Genomic DNA, 10,975 nt, shown 5'->3' with positions numbered 1-10,975 from the left:
TAGATGGTGAGGAGGGGGGAAGTAAAGGGGCAGGTGTTGCACCTTCTGCGGTTGCATGGGAAGGTGTCATAGGAGGGGATTGAGGTGTAGGGGGTGATGAAGGAGTGGACCAGGATGTCCCGGAAGGAACGATCCCTACGGAATGCCGCCTGGGGGTTGAAGGGAAGGTGTGTTTGGTGGTGGCATCATGCTGGAGTTGGCGGAAATGGCGGAGGATGATCCTTTGAATGCAGAGGCTGGTGGGGTAATAAGTGAGGACAAGGGGGACCCTATCATGGTTCTGGGAGGGAGAGGAAGGTGTGAGGGCGGAGGCGCAGGAGATGGGCCGGACACGGTTGAGGGCCCTGTCAGCCTGGCAGCATCTGCTATGAATCGAATTAACTCATTGGCCTTTCCGAACAGGGCCTTGGTCACCTCCCGTATGCATTTATGTGTTGCAGCCTGGGACATGCCACACATGGACCCCGTGGAGTCCTGGTATGAGCCTCTGGGATGGAAATTTAGAGCAGCAGTCACCTTCAGGGTAACTGGCATCGGGTTCCTCCCTAAGCTGCAGGTTTGCAGGTCTTGTTAAAGGACCATGTACAGATCAGGAACTGCCTTCCGGGACAGCTTTTGCTGTCTCTGGTATTGCCTTTCAGACATCTGGAGATAGTTGGCGTGCATTCTGAACAAGCGCTGATGTGCCAATTCTCATCGGTGACGATAACAGCACTGGCTGCCTTCCTCCTGACCACCTCCGCCTTGGCTGGTGCAGGCTGATGGCCTTGTGGCCATTGTTGCTTTATGACCATGGCCTTCCTCTGGCAAATCCCCTCCTCTACCACCCAAAGTTGTATGAGACCCATAGCAAATTCACAAAGTAAATTCTATGAAGAAGACAGACAAGGACATGAAGACCTCTGTTTACATGGCCTTCATTTCTAGAGCCACTGCACTTGACCAATGGGCCATACCCAGAACTCCTCCCATCCCACAGTGGCCTCCTTCCACAACAACCAGATCTCCTGCCAGCTCAAGCTTTCTTGACAGCCATGTCAATGGACACGTACAGTGTGATCCTGCAGTCCATCCACCTCTACCCTCCCTTTGTCACGCTTGAGCTTCCACCCATTGCTCTCGACTCTCCCTATAGCACCCTGCTCCTTTCCCCAATCATCCTGGAGCATCCAGCCATCACCCTTGTCCCAGAGCCAGTGACCCTTGAGTTTCCATCTCTCACCCTTGACCCTCCCTTATTCATCTGCGACCTCCCTGCCATCATCCTTAAGCCTCAGTCCTTGACCTACCCTCGGTATCCCTCAATCCTTCCTCAGAGTCCCTTGACCTGCCCTCCCTCCAGCTGAACCTATCCTGCTTCAAGCTTTCTATCCCTTCCCTGACTGTTGACCTGCCATGTGTGCCTCCCTTGGACACACAGGACCGGACAATTGCAGCAACAGACCCTGCCCTATTGGCCGGAGCCTGGCTCCCTTTAGCCATCTCCTCCCCGTCACCTTGACCCGACACATGCCAATGCCTAGCTGTACCAAAGTCTGAGAACCCAATCACCACCATCCTCTTGTCAGCCCAACTGTTGCACTACTTGAGCACCCAACCACCAACAGCCTCTCCCCACGTCCTTACTGCTAGCAGACCATCCAGCTTCTCATGCTTCTCCTGCTCTCCTCCTCTGCCACTGAGTTAGACAAAGACGAAACCTGATCCAAGGGTTGAACAACCTCGCCTGGTGCACACCATCTTCAAACTGCCGGGAAACAGGAGGCCTGAGTTTCCTGTGCACCGCTCACTGGAATTCGCTACCACAAAAAGTAGTTGAGGCCAAAACATCGTATGTTTTCAAGAAGGTGTTAGATATAGCTCTTGGGGCAAAAGGGATCAAAGGGTATGGGGAGAAAGCGGGAGCAGGCTATTGAGTTGGATGATCAGCCATGATCATAATGAATGGCAGAGCAGGGTCGAAGGGCAGAATTGCCTACTCCTGCTCCTAGTTTCTACGTTTCTATGTTTTAATCTTGAAGGTAGGACTTAACCTGGTGAAGCTCTCATTTAATGAGTATTCATGGTATGCAAATACATAGTAAATAGGTTCCTGCCACCGGGCAGCATGATGCCTGCTCCGTCACTGATATACTGCGGACTTAATTTTTCAAACTTCACCCCTCGTTGGGAAACCAAGATTTCAGCTCCCTTCTAATGAAGTCCACCCACCCACCTCATGTCCTGCTCCCACAGGCCTCCTTAAATTCCACTCCTAGTATTTTTTCATTCATTCATGGGATGTGGGCGTCGCTGACTAGGCCAACATTTATTGCCCATCCCTAATTGCCCTGTTCATGGGCCATGTTTAGAGTCAAACACGTTGCTGTGAGTCACATGTAGGCCAGACCAGGAAAGGACAGCAGATTTCTTTCCTTAAAGGGCAGAAGGGTTTTTACGACAGTGGTTTCATGGTCATCATCAGACTTTTAATTCCAGATTTTTTTCTTTCATTGAATTCAAATTCCACCATCTGCCATGGGGGATTCTAACACAGGTCCCCAGAGTATTACCCTGGATCTCTGGAATACTAGTCCAGTGACAATCGCACTACTCCATCACCTCCCCTGTATCTGCAGTGAGGGATGGGGTTGGGATGGTTGGGGGCTGTGGGCAACAGGAAGTTCTCACATGCACATATTTATGCATTGATTGTGGCTGATGCTGAGGTGAGTGAATTACTTCCTAAAGACCCTTACAGGACTTGGGGCGGAATTTTCCGAGCCCACTGGCTCGTGATAGGTGGCGTGTGATAGGTGGCGTGTGATAGGTGGCGTGTGATAGGTGGCGTGTGATAGGTGGCGTGTGATAGGTGGCACGTGATAGGTGGCACGTGATAGGTGGTGTGTGATAGGTGGTGTGTGATAGGTGGCGTGTGATAGGTGGCATGTGATAGGTGGCACGTGATAGGTGGTGTGTGATAGGTGGTGTGTGATAGGTGGCGTGTGATAGGTGGCACGTGATAGGTGGCGTGTGATAGGTGGCATGTGATAGGTGGCACGTGATAGGTGGCACGTGATAGGTGGCACGTGATAGGTGGCGTGTGATAGGTGGCGTGTGATAGGTGGCATGTGATAGGTGGCGTGTGATAGGTGGCACGTGATAGGTGGCATGTGATAGGTGGCACGTGATAGGTGGCGTGTGATAGGTGGCATGTGATAGGTGGCGTGTGATAGGTGGCGTGTGATAGGTGGCGTGCACGGAAATATGGCGCGACCTGCTTCACGACGGTGTGAAGGCAGGTCGTGATTGTCTGTTCAGCCTGCTAACAGCTGGCTGTGTTTCCTGCCATTGGTCGGCGGGGAGCTAATTGTAATACATTAGCATAGAATTAAAAGGCCACCCTGCCAGGCTCTTGGAACCCGTCATTTTGTCCGTCCACGTCGGCGGGAAAACACGTTGACGTATTTCACAACAGCACGCAGGCGACGGGCAGTTGGCGGCCGTCACTTTGGGGGAACTGAGGTGAGTGAGCAGCAGCGTTCTCCACAGCTCGCCCATTGTTTACAGGCCTCAGGGGCACCGGGGGGGTGGGGGCAGGGGGTGGGCTGGAGAAACTGATGCTTGGCCCCGCAGGCAACTGCTGAGGTGGGGGACATCAAGTGCTGCCCTGGCACTGCATCCCGTGCACAGGCAATCGAGGTGGGGGGCAGGGTAAGTGAGGGAAGTGGCCACGCATTAGGGACACCTGTATAACCTGACCATGGCTCTGCAACTAACACAGATCAGGCACAGACACAGTGATATGATTGGGGTTAGGCTCCTAGCCTGCTCACGCATGCAAGCAATGCAGAGGGATCAAAGGGCCACCAAGTGCTCCATACCTTACTGTAGAAGGCCACGTCAGGATCACGGATCCTGGTGACCTAGCTGTATGCCTGATGGCCTATAGAGACTGTAGAAGATGGAGGAAGGAGCGACTGAGGCACCTGGCCGCGCAAAGGCAGTAGCAGCAACCTCATGAAGAAGGGGCAGCAGGGGCTCCTGCACACGCTGCCCAGGAGCGACAGCGAGCCATGGCTGGTCAATGCCTAGCGACACCCAGGGTAAATAGACGCTGTCTGCCATTCCTGCAGATGACTAAGAACCAGTGTTGCCTTCGACTGTGCATGTCAAGGGACCTGGTGGCTCACATCTGCCACTTACTGCAGGACTTGGCACCAAGGGGACATGGAGGGCATCCACTGCCAGTGGCTGTGAAAGTTACCACGGCACTCAATTTCTATGCCAGTGACTCCTTTCAGGGCTCCACAGGTGACCTCTGTGGGATTTCACAATCCGCCACCCACAAATGCATCCATGAGGTCACGGATGCCATCTTCTCCATGGCACACAACTTTATGCATTTCGCCCGGGACCAGGACAGCCAGGATGCAAAGACCATTGGATTCGCCCTGATCTCAGGATTCCCACAGGTGCAGGGTGAGATTGACTACACTCATGTGGTGCTCAGATCTCCGTCGCTACACTTGGTGGACTTCATGAACTGCAAGGGCTTCCATTCATTGAACGCGCAGCTGGTATGTGACCACCATAAATACATCCTTCAGGTGTGCGCACGGTTTCCAGGGACTGTGCACGACTCCTACACCCTGAGTCGCTCGCAGATCCCTGCAGTCTTCCAGGGCCCACAGAGGCTACAGTGTTGGCTCTTTGGGGACAAGGGCTACCCGCAGAGGCCGTGGCTGACGACACCTGTGCGGTGGCCTCAGACTGCAGCAGAGCGACAGTATAATGAGGCTCATGTTGCAGCTCGCAACTTGGTGGATCAGACCATCGGGATGCTGAAGATGTGGTTTTGGTGCCTGGACTGGTTTGGTGGAGCCCTGCAATACAGTCCACAGAGGGTGTCACGCATCATCATCGTCTGTTGTGCCCTTTACAACCTGGTGCTGCAACAGCGAGACGAGCTGGCTGAGGAGGTGATGGAAGAGCTAGAGGTCTCCTCCAATGAGGAGGACGCCAACGGGGATGAGGGTGAGGGGGTCCTCGGTGGTGACGATGATGGGGATGAGGCTCTTGCACTGGCTAGATGAGGCAGGCGAGCTCGGGAGGCCCTCATAGCTGCTAGATTTGTGGAGGATGATGACGACATGCAGTCCCTGTAGATTCTCACATCACAGTTGTAAATGTTTGACTCCAGTCTGGCTTATCGAAGCGCCAAGACCCTCTGTGAGAATGCTCCTGTCATGGAGATGCAGTGGAGGCCCTAATAGTCGCTCGATCGCAGGAGGATAATGACAACATGCAGTGAGGACACTCCATAGATCTTCACATAGCCTCTGAGAATGTCTGACTCCTGTCTAGCTGAGGGCAGCTCGCTCGCGCTCCATGATCAGGGCCATCTCAGAGTCGCAGCCATGAAACTTTAGATGCATCTGATGCTGTGTCTGCCTTCAGCACCTCAGCCCTTCAGGAGCTGGTGCACAGCATCACTGGTCACAGATGCTGGTGTGATGGGGGCCAACCCCACCTTAAAGGTGCTGAGAGCACACAGAGAGTATGAGAGAACTCTGTGACGCCTGCCCACTATATTCTGGCAGCAATGACCAGCACTGTCGAGGTGCAGGCATCAGTAATGTTTCCAGGGAGTGTGAGGCTGGGCCATCACTTTGGTCTGAAGGCTGCACAGAGCACAGGGAAGAGGCCCTGGACTGAGACACCTGCCTTTATCTTGTGCAGAAAGGTTTCACATCTGAGTGACACGAACACTGCTCATCTGAACAAGGAACCACAGGCAGGGAGACATTCTTAGGAGTTTATTGACAATTTTATTCTTTGTATAAAACACTTTTATGTTGCTGGAGCAACAGCCGACTGGGACCTTTGCACAGATACATGGGTGTGGGTCTTGGTCAGATGATCAGTGAATTCCTGGTATGGGGCCTTGGTAAACACAGTCTCTTTCCACAGATCTGGGGTCAGGTAACTGTAGGTCTTAGAGATGGCATCAAAAGTAGCTTTAGAAAAGTTGCCCAGTGTGGCTGTGCAGCCTCTGGCTGAGGTGTAGCAATCGTCGATACCAGCCATCTGAAGCAGTTTCTTGGGTACAGGGGCTGAGACAATACCAGTACCACGAGGTGCAGGGATAAGACGCACCAAGACTGAACCTCAACGACCAGTCACCTTGCATGGTACGGTATGTGGCTTTCCAATTTTGTTACCCCAGTAACCCCTCCTTACAGGGGTGATTGACAGCTTCGCCAGAATAATAGCTCCACGAATGGCAGTGGCCACTTCCTTAGAACACTTGACACCCAGTCCAACATGTCCGTTATAGTCACCAATAGCAACAAAAGCCTTGAACCTTGTGCGTTGACCAGCACGGGTTTGCTTCTGGACAGGCATGATCTTGAGAACCTCGTCCTTCAAGGCCGATCCCAGGAAGAAGTCAATGATTTCAGACTCCTTGATAGGAAGGGAGAAGAGGTAAATTTCCTCCAGAGTTTTGATCTTCATATCCTTTACCAAACGCCCAAGCTTAGTTACTGGCACCCACTCCTTATCTTCAGCCTTTCCACCACGAGCACCACGGCCCCTTCCACGTCCCCTACCGCGGCCTCGGCCCCGCCCACGGCCACCGGAGCCAAAGCCACCGCGGAAACCTCCTCTACCACCGGCGTCGTCCGCCATTTGGTGATAATTTTCAGTCAGACAATAGTGAACAGTATGTATAAGTAAACAACACCTGTGCCCAGGCTGTGCAACTACTTTTGCCTAACTTCCCTAACTCTGACATGATGCCTTGGTGCTCCCCAGACAGCAGAGGTGGAGGCAGCCTGCTGACTGTGACGCCCTGTCTGTGATGATTTTGGTGGGTGTCCTCTGGAGGGCTGAGACGTGGAGGGTCCCAGCCTGCTTTCGGGGTCCTGCTGTGTGGCAGTGGCACCCTCCTCGGCCTGTGAAGCTGGATCTGCAGAGGCCACAGGAAGAGGAGATTCAGATGGGCCGGTCACTCCCAGAGACACCTGGGTGGTTGGCCCCGGAGCGTGCACCTGCTGATCCTCCTCCTTGTGAGTGCCCAAGGGTCCCTGACTGACTCTGTGAGCGGAAGGGGTAGCTGGAATGAGATTGAGCTGCCCAGCACCCATCTCACGCATACACTGTCGGAGGCCAACTATGGCATCAGCAATGGAGTTAAGCCCGTACAGCAGTGCAGGAGTGATGTCCTGGACCAAGGTCTCCATGGTGGCCGCTATCCTGCCAGTGTTGACCTCAGTGCATTGCAATACCAGTGCTATCACCTCAGCCTGAAGACAGACGGACTCCTCCATTGTGCTTTGTGATCTGAGGAGTGCAGTGGACATCCCTCCCTGATGTTCCCTAGATTGTCTTTGCAGATCCAGCAACTGTGACATGACCGAGTCCAGAGGCTCGTCATCTGACTCGGACTCAGCAATGTTCTAGCCTCCAGCAGTCCTCCGAGTGCCGGGGACCTGGGAAGTCCCTGCCTCCGCCTGCTGTGGATCAGAAAGTGCAATGTGCTCACCAGATTGTGATCTCGAGGCTATTCTAAAGCTAAGTCCCACTGAGGTGTGTGTCTCTGCACTGGTGGAGGGTGTGGGTGAGCGCTGTGACAGGTCTTCAGGGAGGGTGCCTTCAGATTCCTCTTCAGAGGTTTCTTCAGAGCTTGATTGGATGCCCTGGGACATGGACTCTGTTGGCTGTTTGGTAGATGTGCCTGTGAAAGCAAGGGGAGATAATTAGTGCATGACAGTGGCCTGTGAAACAGGACACATTACTCACAGCATGGTTGTCTGATTGATATTGCACTGCTGGATCCTCACTTGGTAGAGCAGCGCCAACCTCACCGTCAGAACAGGACATCACTGGGCAGATGGAGGCTCTGTTTTCGAATTCTGTCAGAGCTTTGATTTCTGGCATCCCTCCACCTGTCTGTGACCTTTCCCTCCTGTTGTGAGCCAGTTTGTCCTGCATGGATAGAGATGGGGAGAGTGTATCAGGATGCCTGCCAGGCCAGATGATAAGTATGCCTGGCCTATGTGGGTGGTGAGTGGGCCCATGGACAGAATGAGGAAAATGACGGTGTGTGTGGAAGAGTGAATGATGATGTCCCTTGGACTGGCAGTGAGTGAGGACCCTGTGGATGTGTGATGGGTTTGTGAGTGTGAGAGTTGATAGTGATGAAAAGAGTGACTTACACTGGCGGAACGGAGGAGATCATTCATCCTCTTGTGGCACTGGGTGGCTGTCCTCCTCTGCAGGTCGTTCATGCTGACCACTGCTGCCACTACCTCCCAAGCCAGATTGGTGACATTGCTACCCATCCTGCAGCCAGAGCGGGGGTAGAGCAAACCCCATCGGGCCCCCACGGCATCCAGCAGTCACTCGAGGGACCTGTCGTTGAAGCGGGGGGCTGCAGTCTTTTTGCTTTTGCTGGCCATGTCTCCCAGACAGCAGTGGTAAGCTTGTGGCAATAAGCGCTTTGCTGACGGCTGCCTTTTAAAGATGGCAGCCGGCATAATGCAACAGCGGGGTGATGGCGAGCGGGCGAATGAGAGCCTGCCCACCATGGAAATGGCGTGTTTCCCGAGAATGCATAAATAATGAGGTGGGCTCGGGAGGATAAGGCGTGAAGTCCCACCATTTTCATCAATGGGTAGGACCTCATTTTACCCGCCCGCTACCGCACTTAGTGCAATTCTGGGAAAATTCCACCCATGGTCTCCTGCAGAGAGTCCTCCTCCCCTACCCTTCCTTCCTCCTCTAGCAGCTTGTCCTGCTCAGAATAACTCTCTTTGTTCACCCTGTCATGTTCAAATCCTAGAAGAAACTAATGACAAGATTGACGGAACCCTCATGAGGGAAGCCCAGGGGCAATGATTCATGCCAATGTGTGCAGATTTTGGAAAGTACTGAAGAAGGAGTTCCTGATTATGCTAAAATTCCAACAAACACAGAAAACGTTTGGAGGAGTTCAAAGCACCACAGATGTTTCCAAAGTTAATGATGCAGGCTCAGGAGCAGATGAATGTTCTGAAGAAAGTTGTGGCCCTCACAACGTTGTGACTGAACCTGAGAAGTTGTCATCTCCTCCTCCTGTTATTCATCTGAGCTCGCCCATCGTCAACCCTACTCCGATATACCCCGAAGGTTCAAGAAAACCTCAGAATTTTTTGGACATGTAGCCAAGATTCAGATTATTGTAAGATGTACAGTAGTTGCTGAAGTTACTTTACTTAATGATATTTTACTGTGAACCAGGCTCATTCTTGGAGTTGACTATTATGTATAGTTCCTGCATATTAGATAATACGAGTAAGCACAATGCAATAAATACACCCCAAGGTCTTTCTTATATTTGTTTTTGTTATCTCCTTCAGTTGAGCCCTTTGTATTTGCCTCTCAAAGTGGACTCTATTTTTAGAGAGATCCAGTGTGGGTTGGATAACTGCCTTGCCAGACACCTTTATTCTGTCTGCAAAGATAATCTGCCCCCACCCCCCAACCCCCACCCCTCCATGACTTCCACTTCATCCTTCCATAGATGTGGGTATCAAGGGATATAGATCACAGGTAGATAAAGATAGTTGTGGAGAAATCAGCCACAATTCAATTGAATGACAGAAGAGGCTTGAGGGGCCGAGTGGCCTACTCCCGTCTCTTTGTTCCACCCCTTTCATTCCTAAAACTTTATTCTGTCCTTGGGCTTCTATATTACTTGGATCATTGTAACAACAGGATATCCAAAGAGCAGAGCCACAGGCCCATACAGGTGAAACTTATGAACCAATTTTACAAGTGCATGATCCAGGTGTGGAGCTTTTCCTGCTGAGACATCATACTGGAAACTGCAGACATGTAATTGTTTGATGGTTAATTACATAGTGATGTATGCTCTCTCAGGTAAGGCTCTGTGCTGGCTGTGTGTAATTGTAAAATCACCTCTGAGGAGCCCACTTGTGTGAACATGTTGCTGGGTTGCAGCAGGACATTACAGTCCATCGCAGAACCAATTCTGCTTGATGCCAATTAGCCTGGGGCTGGAATCGTCCGCTTCCATTGGCAGCAGGTGTCATGGCAGGAGTGAGCGGTTTTACACTGTTGTGAAACCAGTTTGCGCTTGCCCGCTCCGCCTGTCAATGGCGGGCCGTGTTTCCCACCGTCCAATGCATTTTTAATTTTAATGCATTTGCATCTCATCATTGTGCCCGCATGCCGGAATCATCCCCCCAAGTCAAGTTTACCTCACACGTTGGCGTGACTTCAGAACAGCGTGATTTACGATTGCCTTTAAAAGGCGTGCACCTGGCGAGCTGAAATTTGAAGGGAACCTGGAGGTGAACGTTCACAGTGCCAGTGATGAGGGCATCGCACTGCCCAGACAAGGCAGGTGCGCTCATGCAGCATGGACAGTCCTGACATCCTCACCTTGCGCCTCTGAACATTTGACTCCTATGTGGCTCATGGTAACGCACATACCCTCAGTGCTCAGGCTCATGTCATGGAGATGCAGCGGAGGCCCTAATAGTCGCAAGATTCCAGGAGGATGATGACAATATGCAGTGAGGACGCTCCATAGATCTTCACAATGCCTCTGTGAATGTCTGACTCTTGTCTGGCTGAGGGCAGCTCGCTTGTGCCTTGTGATCAGGGTCATATCATGGAGATGTAGCATGAAACTTTAAGTGCACCTGATCCTTTAGTAGCCTTCAGCACCTGTCCCCTTCAGGAGCACAGATGCTGAAGATATGGGGACCAGCCCCAGCTCAAAGGTGCTGAGAGCACACAGAGAGAATGACAGGCAGCAATGACAAGCACCATCGAAGTGCAGGCATATTAATGTGTTCAGTGAGTGTGAAGCCGGACCATCCCTTTGCTCTGAAGGTTACACACTGCACAGGGAAGAGGCCCTGGACTGAGACACCTGCCTTTATCTTGCGCACAAGCCCAAGGTTTCACATCTGAATGACAC

At 52.2% G+C, this 10,975-nt stretch overlaps 1 pseudogene; it reads right to left on the bottom strand.

Annotated features, from left to right (window-relative positions):
* Positions 1-5,813: 5,813 nt before the first annotated feature.
* LOC144679073 (small ribosomal subunit protein uS5 pseudogene) lies at positions 5,814-6,693 on the bottom strand (annotated as a pseudogene).
* Between the last annotated feature and the right edge of the window lie 4,282 nt (positions 6,694-10,975).

This window comes from Cetorhinus maximus, chromosome 3 (genome assembly GCF_964194155.1).
Source record: "Cetorhinus maximus chromosome 3, sCetMax3.hap1.1, whole genome shotgun sequence".
In the NCBI taxonomy this organism is placed as follows: Eukaryota; Metazoa; Chordata; class Chondrichthyes; order Lamniformes; family Cetorhinidae; genus Cetorhinus; species Cetorhinus maximus.
Note: the sequence above shows the minus strand (reverse complement) of the source record. Positions and strands in the feature narration are given on the sequence as shown.